The sequence below is a fragment of the Amborella trichopoda genome, chromosome 3 (genome assembly GCF_054954075.1).
Source record: "Amborella trichopoda isolate Santa Cruz 75 chromosome 3, AtrichopodaSantaCruz75HAP2 v2.0, whole genome shotgun sequence".
NCBI classification, from domain to species: Eukaryota; Viridiplantae; Streptophyta; class Magnoliopsida; order Amborellales; family Amborellaceae; genus Amborella; species Amborella trichopoda.
In genome coordinates, this window is record NC_142338.1 from 16,874,632 (window position 1) to 16,888,249 (window position 13,618).

Below are 13,618 nucleotides of genomic sequence, written 5' to 3' on the forward strand. Positions count from 1 at the left end.
ATGGCGATAAATAATATGCAATCTAATTCTTCTCAAATAGGTAAATTTATTTACTTTGGTATAAGTGTCCACACCTATCAATACTCCTTGCAATTCTTTTGTATTTATTCTTGATATAAATATTTTTTTAGTTCATTTCATTACTTTTTTAGATTTGTTATCAAATATTTTGCTTTCTGCTGTTGAATACATGGATGATGATGAACTTGTCATATTATTATATTGCTTTCGAAAAGCATCATTCACTTATTGATGCATTTTAGTTGGTGAAATTCTGCAGGTTCACATTTCGCTAGCAGGGATAAACACATGAGGGTTACATGGGTCACAGATGATGATTCCTCTCCTTCAGTTGTTGACTATGGGACATCTCCAGATACACACAATCAGCCCAAGGTGAAAGCACATACTATAGCTATATGTTTTACAGTTCGAGCGAGATACACCATGTTGTGATTGGACCCCTTGAGCCCAGTACATATTACTACTATCAATGTGGTGGAGAAGGACCAGAGTTTTCGTTCAAGACTCCACCGTCTCAACTCCCTATAACTTTTGCTGCTGTGGGTGATCTTGGGCAGACGGGTTGGACATCATCGACTCTAGACCACATTGACAAATGTGAATATGATGTTCATTTGCTTCCTGGAGATCTTTCATATGCAGATGATAGGCAGCATTTGTGGGACTCTTTTGGTGAGCTTGTGCAGCCTCTTGCTCGTGCAAGGCCCTGGATGGTGAATGAAGGAAACCATGAAAAATAAAGCATTCCAGTCTTTAAAGCTGGTTTGATGCTTATAATGCTAGGTGGAACATGCCCTTTGAGGAGAGTGGTTCAGGTTCGAATCTGTATTATTCTTTTGAGGTCGCAGGGGTGCATCGCCTGATGCTAGGGTCATACACAGATTATGATGAGTATTCAGATCAATATAACCGGCCCAAGGTTAGTTGTTTCTTTGGAAAATTTGTAATAATGTTTGTGGTTTCCATAATAATGCAAGGGTGAGGTTTGTATGGAGCCGAGGCTCTAAACAATCAAAGTAAAATGCACCTTCATATATAATCGAGAAATGTGGTTTGAATACTGGAAATCTTTGTGATAGCCTTAAAATATATGTTCATCTTTAATTATAAAATTTAAAGCTTAAAAAATAGTGTACATTGAGCAGATCTACGAAAACTTGAAAATCTTGAAAATTGATGGTCCAAAAATGCGTTACAAGATGCACTAATTCCAAAACTTGAAATTCATTTTTTTTCTCTTATACATGCATCTTGATGTCGAGATAATCAATTTGAGGATATTTAGGCATCAAAACAACCTCTTTTAGTGAAAGTTTTGAGGTGGGCTCTAATTTGATTGTTTAGAGCCTCTGCTCTATATAAAATTTTTCCACAATGCAATTACTTCTTAATCTGGACTAGTTTCTTTTCATAATTCCAGCAACCGATTGCAGTTGAAGATCTATTTTAGGGTTTATAAATAGGATCTTTTGCTAAAATCTTGAAGAGCTCATGGTTTATAAATAGAATCGTTTGCTAAAATATTGAAGAATTTATGCTATAGATATTTCTAAATGTGCTATGTTGCATGGGCACTTTCTCAGAGGTGGATGGCAAGAGTATGCCATGTGTGAGACACTTGCAATGTCTGACAGCCATGTCCATGTCTTTCTTACCATGATGCTCATGCTCTTGAATTTGGATGCTGAATTTATATGAAGTACTCTAACAAATTCAAAAGTGCAGCACTTGGGCTGCCTGGGAAAAATCGATGGCTACTAAACACAACAATCGTCAAATGCTGTCCCTGTTGATTTATCTTTCTCATGGTTTCCATATTTTCCATGTCCCATTTTTAATACTTCTTATCCTACTTTTGCTCTGGATGGCTGGAATACAATGCTTAATTGCCAAAATATGCGCCTTGAAAAACTACTGTGCTTATGTTATCTGAAACTTAATTTGCATTTTCATGTTGCAAGAGCAACTCAAACATATCAAGAACATGGAAGCATTTTTTCCTGTTTTTCCATTTGTATTGACCAAAGTATTCCATTATGTAAGGATTACCTTTGGTACTTGGGTTAATTTAGAGGTCTAATAAAGGTGATGACCTTAAACTTTCCCTTAACCCTTCCTAGGCTTAGGTAAAAAAAGTGGGTTGCATTAGGTAGGCAGCCAGTGTAAAACTTTGCCACATATTATCATGAATCCTGAACTTATGTTATATGCAAGTGCTAGGGCGTTCTGCTCTTGATAGAGTAGAATGGTGGAACAAGATTTATGTAGCTGACCCCAAATAGTTGGGGTAAGGCTTTGATGATGATGACGCTGACTTGGGATAATTTAGGATATTCTTGGTAATCCAAGCATTTCATGTGAACGAGAAGATAATTTCATGATTTCTTTCTTCATTGAACATGGATTGTTTTGCTTTTATCCTTATACTTCTTGTGATTCCGTTATTTCTATTGGGCTGTTGGATTTCCAGGCTGCTCTCGCAAAGGTAGACCGAAAAAGGACACCTTAGCTTATTGCCTTGTTCCATGTGCCTTGGTATAACAGTAACTAGGCACACCAAGGTGAGGGTGATGACATGATGGCGTCCATAGAGCCATTGCTTTATGAAGCCAAGGTTGACATCATGTTGGCTGGCCATTTACATGCTTATGAACGTTCCGTAAGTCCAAAGTCTTCATGAATTTCAAACTTTTGATTCTGTTTTTTTTTTTTTGGTTTCTGTTTTACTTTTTGTAACAAATTATATTATAATTGTGTTATCTCTTGTCGATGATCATAATCGGGTGAACAAGGGGAAGGTGGATTCTTGTGGAGCTGTCCATATTACAATTGGAGATGGTGGAAACAGGGAAGGTTTGGCCCAAAGGTAAGTCTTTCATCCTCTAGTAACATTCTTTTTCTAGTTGTTTCCCTTTCAAGACTGATTTGTGAAGTACTATAGGACTAAGTTTCCTGCTTTGGAAGGCATGCTTGCTACATCAAAATGCATGATCATCAATAAGTTTTTGAAAGCTCATAATTTCGAAAGTATCCTTATGTAATCATCCAATACTATGAAAGTGAAGGAAAGTACTGTAGTACGGCTATAAGACTAGCCAATGCTTGATGGGATGAAATGTTGGGTAGTCAATATATTCATAGAATGAGTGTAGCTGAGATGAGGATGTTAAGATGGATGATTGACAAGATAAGAAATGATAGAATTCAAAATGAATACATCTGAAAGAACTTAGGGATGACTCCAATAAGTGATAAGATGAGGGAAAATATTTTAGGTGGTCTGCTATGTACAACTTCAACCTGAAACAATACCGGTTAGGAAGGGTGATCTGGTTTAGGTGGAAAGCTCTAAAAGGGCAAGGGGAAGGACGAAAAGGACGCGGATGAATTAGTGAGAAAAAATATGGTGAACTAGGATTTGTGTAGCCGATCCCTAATAATTGGGATAAGGATCAAATGATGATGATGATGATCCTTTGTGGGATTTGTTCAAACGTAAAACACTGACAATGGGGTATATGTTAAAGATTTACTCCTCCATATGCGAACTTATGTGATTTCTATGAATTTGCAAAATGAATGAGATATGTTGGATTTCGTTCAAAGCTTCTTTGTAATGGGCTGAAATCCTATTATTGGGAAATTGAGCATTCTTTTGGGCCACAAGTAGAAAATATTTATATGCAAAGTCTCAATCACGAGCTACCATTTGTGTTGCAAAGCTGTAAATAGAAAAGTTACTTGCATGCAGCCATGCTATGCATGGAGAGAGAAAGACAACTTGTCCTTATCATATTAGGGCAGTCTTTTTGTTTTAGAAAATGTAAAGAAAAATTATTATATCTAGAAATTAAAAACTAATACATAAAATGTTCAATGTTATTTTAATCTAACTCAATAAACAAAAGATAAAATTTTAAGTCGAAATCAGTGTTGTTAGGACTAGATCTGCCATTGAATTGGTGGAGGCTACAGTTTAGTAAGATCGGTTAAATATTAGTTTAATCTAACTTAATATATGAAAGATAGAAATTTTAGTCAAAATCATTGTTATTAGGTCGAATCGACCATGAAATTGGTGAAAGGCAACAATTTAGTCAGATCTATTCACTGGTCTGAGTCGTTTGACTAGTTGAATTTAAAATTTAAAAATAGAAAATAAAAATAAATCTGGAAAACCTTAAAAAGAAACGAAAATTTCATGAAAAATAATAAAATTTTAAGAACAATAAGGACATTATAAATTCGTAAATAAATAGGATTAGGAGCCTAACTTCAAAATAACAGTATATATCATATGAAGCAGGCCACCATGGCACAAACTCATGAACTTGAATTTGAAGGACATTAAACTAGTAAAACAATAGATAACATATGAAGCAGGCCACCATGGCACAAACTCATTAACTTGAATTTAAGGGCATTAAACAAGTAAACTTTTAATGTGAATCCCATATCCATACAAAGCCCCACAAGATAATTGGTTCTTATCTAACTCTCACAAAGACACAAACCATAAAGCAATCAAAAGTTGTGAAACATGGCCTTCCTACGGATTACATTATACATAAATGGTAAAACACACAAATTCGAGTCAAACGTAGTCTTCATCTTCACCTCCTTCTTCTTCGTCATCTACAACATTACCAACTTCCTCATCATTATTAATAATATCCTATCCATTGAAACCCATTAGATCCTCATCTCCACCGCATAGTAGAAAGATTTTGGTACTAAGAAACCATAGTGTATGTATACTTCCCTAGGAGCCTAGGAGTCTTGAATATGACAAGAGAATATTAAAAAAAATCCAAATCAAGCACTTAAATACAGGTCCTTCTACTGGTTCCATTTCCATCCAATTATTAAAATTTCTTCCATTTCCATCAGATTTTTAAGAACTATGTAATGTTATCTTAATAGTATGAGGCTCTATAACTACAATTTGTTGTCAACTTGTTATTACCTTTGCTTCAACCTCAAGTTATAGCACAAAGGCCAAGTCATTGAGCCTCTCATGCTCCAAAGTTGTTTTACCTTCCCGTATGGATGCATGTAAACATGCTCCAATTCCTCTTACAACCCACCAGCACCGCAAGTTTGGCTGATGATATGAGTTTGAACTTTTGTAGGTTAGGAGCGTCCCCACAAAATCTTTCCCACCATCCAGAAATTGAACAATAGAGAAAGCAAAATGGATGATTGCAAATTGTATTAGATTTTAAGATATATGCACGATAAAATCAATCTATAAACTACACAAATGGAACAATGGAACTTTGAATTTGGAGGAGGATAAATTTAATTATTGGGAGGATACCGTCGCGATTGTTTATGGCCATCTTTCACGCAAAGTCACCCCAGGCCTTCTCGTACAAGCTCATATTCTTGCCATATAGGACTGTTAACGGGCAGGGTTTCTGCTGGGCCAGGCTTGACCCGAGACTAGGCCTGAAAATTTAGTTTTATGCTCAGGCAGGCTTGGCTTGATTTCATTGTAATAAGGCCCATGCCCTACCTGGGACTGTAAAAATGTGCCAGTCCCTATATAAATATGGAATGGAATTTGTTCCCTGCCCGGGCCTAGCTTAGGCCTTAACAAGTGGCCCAATCCGACCTGAAACCGGGCTCTACAGGAAAACCCACGGGCATCCCCGGTCCATTAATGGCCCTAGTGCCAATCCTTACTTGCAAATGCCAATCGATATACAACATGTCAATCATGGCATGCATGCCTGTAGAAGTCTCTGAATGAGTGGTAGATTGGGATTTCTTGTAGAAATTTTTTGGATTAAGCCAATAAACAATTTCATGCATAGGGTAATGCAATTACTTATCCCATCTCCTATCAGCAATCTTCCAAAATTTGTTATACCTGGACTTTTTCTACTTAAAAGTTGCAAAAATGGCTTCTCCTTAGTTCCATCCCTGGCCTCATAAATATATCCTATGGTAGACCATCAGTCCACCCATCAACCATAATTCAGCATCCATGATTGGCTCGAATCCCTTCTATGTCTCTCTATATAGACCTTTATGTTCGATATTTTTCTTCAGCAGCCAACTTTTAACCATTATCATCATCCGAGCCTTATCCCAACTATTTGGAGATGGCTAGCCACCAACATTTAACCAATGTTCGAAAAACGCTCGGCAATGGTGCCTAGGAGGTTAAAGGGGCTCTGGCGACGTAGGTGCTACAGGTTGCCTTGATTTTGAGGTGCCCTATATACACATATGTATGTATATGTGTGCTCCACACGTGCGTGCGTGCACATACACTTGCCAATATATATCATTATCATTATCATCATCATCATCATCATCATCATCATCATAGCCTTTTCCCAATTAATTGGGGTTGGCTACATGAATCTTTGTCTGCCATTCTGCTCTATCAAATGTCTTACCCTCAGTGAGTCCCCATATCTTTTTTAGACTACTTCCAACGACATCCTTTTGGGCCTACCCTTGACCCTTTTCAGTCCCTCCACTTGAACTAACTTGTGCCTCCTAACAAGTGTTGTACTTGGTCGGCGTCATACATTACCAGCTCACCTAAGTCTACTCTATCTCATCTTATCGCCTATTGGTACGACACCTAAATTCTCCCTAATTTGATTCATTTTGAATTCTATCCCTTCTTGTCTTGTCACTCATCCATCTCAATATCCTCATCTCCGCTACATTCATTCTATGGGTATATTGTTTTTGTCCGCCCAACATTCCGCCCTATAGAGCAAAGGTGGTCTCATAGTTGTCCTATAGAACTTGCCCTTCAACTTCATTAGTATATGGCGATCACATAAAATTCCAGTGGTACATCTCCACTTCACCTACCTAGCTCTAATCTTATGTACGACTTCTTCTTCAATCTCTCAATTTTCCTGGATTATCGACCCAAGGTATCGAAAGTGTAATCTTTTTTGTACTTCCTGACCATCAATCGTAACTACTTCCTCATCTCTACTCATATTATTACTAAACTTGCATTCCATATACTCTGTCTTAATTCGGTTAATTTTATTACTTTTGGATTCTAGAGCATCCCTTCAAAGTTCTAACTTTGTGATGATGTTGTTTTGGGTCTCATCGATCAAAACAATGTCATCTGCAAACAACATGCACCATGATACCTTATCTTGTAGGTACCTAGTTAGGTCGTCCATAACTAAGACAAAGAGGTATGAGCTCAATGCCGACCCTCGATGTAGACCTATTGTCACTGAAAACTCACTCATCTCTCCACTAGTTGTTCGTATATGCGAATATATATCATTTATGCATATATATATCCCAAACCATTTATGCATAAATAATATATATGTGCGTAAAACATATTAAAATCATTGAATCACATTTCACAATTGTGATAAATTAGTATGTGTAAGAATAAAGTAACTAACGGCTACAAAGAGTAAGGAATTGGGCTTGGATTAAGACGGTAGTGGTTGGGTTTTCATAGCACTACTTCTCAAGATCCAATCCTATGTAACCTTGTCACAACCCCCAAAAAAAAAAAAAACAGCTACAAAGAGTAACGATAATCAACATTCCAAAAAACACGAGGCACCCGGCCTGTCCCAGGGTACCAATGCCTAGGCGACCACCTAGAACCTCAAGTGCCTTGAGGTGACAGATTTTCAAATATACACATATATGTGCTGTCCAAATGCACATATATGCTGATATTTGTGTCAATTTTGTATGTTTTTGCATTTATATAATTTCTAACCAATTATTTCATGCAAATATATATGCATTTAACGTTAGAACATGTTTAAACTTCAAACCATTGAAAGTTTCAATTCTTTGAATAATTGAAATAGTGAAAAACATAAAGAAGTCTATTGTATTAGTGTCCATATCCCATAGTGGCATAGTCCATAGTTCATAGTTCATATAATCATCATAAACATAGACCTAACCAAAATGACCAATACAAAATGATGCAATATAAAAGATAAGATGCAATACAAAAGAAAAGAAAAAGAAGATATTTGATTCTTCAAATCACTCTTACTAACCCTTTTTCAGGATAGAATTTTTCACTCTAGGGGTTTAGAATACCCCCAAAACGCCCTTTTCCCTTTCTCCATGGGTCAAAAGACAAATTCCATCAGGCAAATATATTCTTGCAAGGCCTCGCAAATCCATCTTCAAGATGGATGTAGAGTGGTCATCATCATCATCATTTTAGCCTTTTTTCAATTAATTGGGGTCGGCTATATGAATCCTGGTTCTCCATTCTGCTCTATTAAACGCCATATCCTTAGTGAGACCAAAAGTCTCTATATTTTTTCGGACTACATCCAACCACGTCTTTTCGGGCATACCCCTTGCTCGTTTTAGTGCTTCCACTTGAACTAACTCGCACTTCCTAACGGGAACTGTACTTGGTCGGCGTCACACATGGCCAGTTTATCTAAGTCTACAAAAAAAAATAGAAGTCAATGGTCTAATTTTTTGTCAAAAAATTATCATTTTAATGATCTCCATTTTAGATATAATACTTAAAAAAACTAAATCCAAAATCCATCTAAAAAATGGATCATGAAGAGGGGCCCATATCTACGATAATATATTCATGCTGTACTAATTATAATCACAATAATATATTCTACGCATTAAATTTTCTTAATTACTATAATATTCCTCCTGCTTAACTAAAGTATTCGTCATCAAAGGCTTGTTGTCCTATTTTTTTTATGTTATGTCAAAATTTTAAATTAGTTTATATTTATAAAACTTATAAATCTCTCCTCCGCTTTCTTTCTACAGGTGTGAGAAACCATTATTTTTTATTGCAAAATTTTGTTTGTTTTTTATTTCATTCTATTTTTGGATGATTAGCTTTTGTAATTTATTTTCTTTACAAAATGTAATTAACATAAATATTACATTATGCATGACGTTTTAATGACACCTGCAACCCAGGTGCATGCTATTAGTTTAAATAACACCGCTTAATGTCACTAGTTGAATTTGGAGCTATTATAGGTAGAGCTTGGCCAGGTGGCACTTAAAAACAATGTCAGATTAATTTTGGAGTATAAAGACGGTCTATGAAGCAAAAAATTATTAATTGTGCATCAACAAAATCATTAATTGTGCATCAATACCACCTTATTTATTATTCCTCCAAAAAAGAATAATGCAAAGTTTTTCTCTATGTAATTTTGATAAATTATCTATTAATTAATTAATTAGCAGGTTTTCTTCACTTCATATGCGTTCTTCTTAAAAAGCCTTTGATAGTTTTCTAGACATTATTTCAGAGCACCTCAAAACTAGGGGTATTTTAGTCTGAAAATATGACACAGTGGTAGTTTCAAAACAAAATCATGACACTTCGAATCGAATGGGAGGACTCATTAAATTAATACCTATGAATATAGGACCGTTTGAAACTGAGACACAACCACCCTCAAACCCCCATTTGGTACATTGTAAACAAATGATTTTATAGCTAGTTTTTATTGGAGTTCTGGTGTTCTTGGTCCTAACCTCCTAGGCTTATTTGTCTGGGAATAACAGATGTTGTGATGTTTTGAAGTCTATCGGGGATGCAAATTTGATTCCTAAATTGCCGAAGAAAAATGATGTTGGATGAATTGTTTCTGCAATTGATTGCAAGGAGGGCATTACCGTGTTAATTGAGGAAGTTTTTAAGGGTTAGAGGTTGCTCTCTTTAGCTTCCAAAGAGAGATACGAAGGGAGTGGGCTTGGCACTCCTTTGATTGTGTGCATTACTGCGTCATGTGTTTACTTCCCATTATTTTGTTGGGGATATTAGATATTGTCGGATATACTTGGAAAAGTATTACGCAGTCACCCAAAGTCCAAATTGTTCATTTGGACACTGAGTTAGGTGGAGTTGATGGACCCCAAAAATTCTCATTTCACTCTATGATCAATTTATTTATTTCTCTGAGAATGTAATACTGTATTAAAGGCATAAAACATAAGAAATGTTACGAAATTTGATCCCAAAGGAATAAGGGCTGTTTACATCCAAAAAATTAAGATACCCCTTAGGGGAGCCCTATACAAAATACTGGGGGTCTGAGGGACGAGACACTCCGACAACTTGAGATGATGACTGAGGCTGCAAAAAATTACTCAGTCACTCGAGTATTTGCACCTTCTTTGGCGAGTGAGTCTGCGTGTGAATTACTTTCACACAGAACGTGTTTCCAAGGAATCGATGGGCCCGAGCAAAGGTGGGCAACTTTTTCGAAAATGTATGCTAGAGATCAGGGATAGTGAGTGGAGGCGGAGGCCCAACGAATTACATTGTGTGAATCACCTTCCACTATGAGGGTACAGGACCAACTATGGTCGTAGAGTCTAAGGCCTTCAAGGAGTACGTGAGCTTCTGCCATTTGGGAGTCGAAGTGTCCGATAGGTTTGGAGTAGGAAACCAGGATTACACCCTCGTGGTTCTTAAACAAGCCACGGATACCGGCCGGTCCCGGGTTGCCAAGGGAACACCCATCAAAATTCAGCTTGATGGTACCAGGGTCAGAAAGAATCCAGTGGGGGCCCTGGGAACCCTGGGGTGCGACAAATGAAGGAGGGGTAGCCAGTCTTGGTGAAAGGCCAAGAGATGGGTGCCCTTGAAGAGTTTATGGTTAGAGGCCCAAAAAGTCACCATAGAGCTGATCTTGTCAAACAAAACTGTGGTAGGCTTGTATTGTCCTTGGAAGATCCTATGCTTGCACTCGATCCACACAGTCCAAAAGTTTAGTTGTTTATTTTTTTAAAAATAACTTAGAAGTTTGTTCAAAAAAAAAAAAATCATTAAGAAGTTGAGATACTCAAAATTCCCTCAAACTGAATCGAGAATGTCCATTTCTATTGACGTTGGATCTGGAAAGTTCTGAGCTCGATTCTTTTGTTAAGTTTTGATCATAAGGTGAATCAAAGATGATTTGAAAAGTTTTAGGGCTTAAAACTCTCCAACTAGGTATCATGCCTGTGGATCTGTATGTACAATTGGACCTGCTGGATCACCCCAAATACTTGTACTTAGTTGTTTCTTTTAATCCTTGCTCATTTATCATGGTTCCTTTTGCTGATTAAATAATTCCATTCCATTTATTAGCATGGATGTTCCTTCGTATTTTTTTTCCCTCTTTGTTTTTTTTCACAAGTTTTCATATGGAGTGTTGCAGAATCTGTGAACTGCTTCTAAGAATATAGCCAAGAAAACAGTTTAAGGCCTTTTGTTCTAACAGTAAATTCTCTTTTCAATGTTTAATTGTTAATAGGTACAAAAACCCCAGACCTGAGTGGTCTATGTTTCGGGAAGCAAGTTTTGGGCGTGGTGAACTGCAAGTTGTGAATTCAAGCCATGCATTTTGGAGCTGGCATCGTCAATGATAACGATGAGTCAGTGAGGTCAGATCAGGTGTGGATCCACTCCCTCACAAGCTCAGGATGCGTCAGAGACAATACTTTTGAACGTAGGAAGATCCTTTCATCACCATAGATGGGATAAGTAGTATATCCTGGTATTGATATAGTATGCGGTGTTAATAATTAAGTCTAGGATATTTGCCTTCTGCCATAGGTTGCTCTCACAGATGAGATTGCTGATGCAACTGCAAGTGCCATGCTATGTTTATGCGTATTGTGGTTCTATCCTGATGTATCTTTTGTACTTAGGCATGTCCCTCTTGTGCTTCTTTTCTGCAAATGCATGTGAAGAGGATGCCTGGTGGGCTTACATGGCTGCTTTGTACATAAATGTATTTTCCGTGAATGATAAGGTATATGTTACTTTCGGAATTTTGATTGTACTTGTTGTAGCATTCAAGGGGCTGAGAGAGAGAGAGAGACTTGGTTAAGTCTCCATATAGGTTATTATTCTCAAGACAGATATAGAGCATTGGACCAAGGCCTGATGTATATATGAAGTTTACATGTCCCACACATGGTACAGGCTCTTGGTTGGTCATTGGGACAAGGAAAGCTTGGTAATCTGGACGGAAGAGGCCTCATTCTCCCAAATGTTCGCCTATTGTGTCAAAATCAGGAAGTCTTGTGACTAGTTATTCCTACAACTGGTTTGTGAGATGGGCTCTGGAAAATTTTAGGCAGCAATGTTTATTTCCTCAAAGAATGCGCCCATTTTTCAATAATGGCTAGATCCACCTCTGTCGAAGATTGGAAAGACCATGAAAAGCTGTGGTGAGACACAATACAGTGGGGAAATTGAAAGGGAAGAAATAGGAGAAAGTTTGCAGGAAAGCTGCAGAATGGGCATCAATAAGCAAAGAATTGGGGAATTTGGAAGGGGAAAAATAGGAGAAAGTTTGCAGGAAATCTGCAGAATGGACATCAGTAAGCAAAGAATGGAGGAATATGGAAGTAAAAAAATAGGAGAAATTTGTAGGAGAGCTGCAGAATGGGAGCCAGTAAGCAAAGAATGATGGGGTATTAAGACATGACGTGATTTATGATTTTAAAGAAGTTGCTACTATGAATTTTAGGAGAGCAAGATCAAGTTACTGGCAGCCACCACCTCACGGGGTTATCAAATTGAACTTTAATGGAAGCTTTTGGGGCAATCCAAGGACAGGTGGTATAAGCAAGTAGAACTCAGCTGAGTCAACTCGGACAATTAGCGTAGGCAAGTTCCTATATGCCTACTCAGGTACGTGGAAACTTGCGTCGAATCACTCGAGTTATGTAGGACATAGCCCGAGTTTGACAATACTCGGATATGTCACTATAATAGTCGCCCAAATACTGCTATTACAATAACAAGGGAATTTCATCCCGTGTACTCTCTCTCTCTAAAAGTTCGAGAATAAAAATCTGCCTCCCAGTTTTGATCTCCATTTCTCTCCTTCTTGTTTCTCATCTCTCTAAATGGAGCACAAAAATTTGTGCCCCTTGCTTGCATCTCTCGAAAAAACGAAATTGGAATATGTACCTCCCTCTCACTCTCTCTTCCCACCCCACACATCAATCTCTCTCTTCACAAATACTCTTCCCTCCCTCTTAAATCTATTAATCGGGGTCAGACCATTTATTTTTTTGTATATAGAGGTGACAATCATTCTTGTCTCTTTAAATTCTAAAATTTGTGTTTGCAAGAGTGTCGTTGAATGGACACAAAGATCCACAAAAAAAATTCTCCGACTTTGTACCTCAAGCCATCCAATTTGACATCTAATGAGTGGAAATGATTGTGACCTCGATGTATAAAAGATTAATGACAACTTTATACAATCTCAAATCTATTTCCATTTTCTTTTTTTTTTTCCTTTTTTTTTCAAGATTTTGGGCTTTTTAATTGTTTTTTCTTTTTCTTAAAGGTTTTTTCATGCGTGTACAGTGTTGAGCGAGTTCACGAGAGAAGATTCACCCTATTTACGTGCAGCATTTCAAAAGCGCTAGGCGGGTCTTAGACAGCTTAGATCCAGGCCGCCCAACACCTAGGAGGGCGCCCAGAACTTGGAAGGCCCAGTAGAAAGAAAAATGTCTCTATAGTCTAACAATATAAGTACAATTGTATAAACCACAATAATTAGGGATTCAGGGCACAACAAAAGTATAGTACACAACACACACTCCATACTCC

General features: G+C 37.3%; 1 long non-coding RNA gene and 1 pseudogene across 1 annotated transcript; both read left to right on the forward strand.

Annotated features, from left to right (window-relative positions):
- On the forward strand, positions 1–2,533 carry LOC105420350 (purple acid phosphatase 18 pseudogene; annotated as a pseudogene).
- A 268-nt stretch (positions 2,534–2,801) lies between these two features.
- On the forward strand, positions 2,802–12,848 carry LOC148782780 (uncharacterized). The gene is made up of 2 exons (XR_016050814.1): positions 2,802–2,890; positions 11,298–12,848. It is a non-coding gene; the product is annotated as an uncharacterized LOC148782780 (long non-coding RNA).
- Positions 12,849–13,618: the final 770 nt, after the last annotated feature.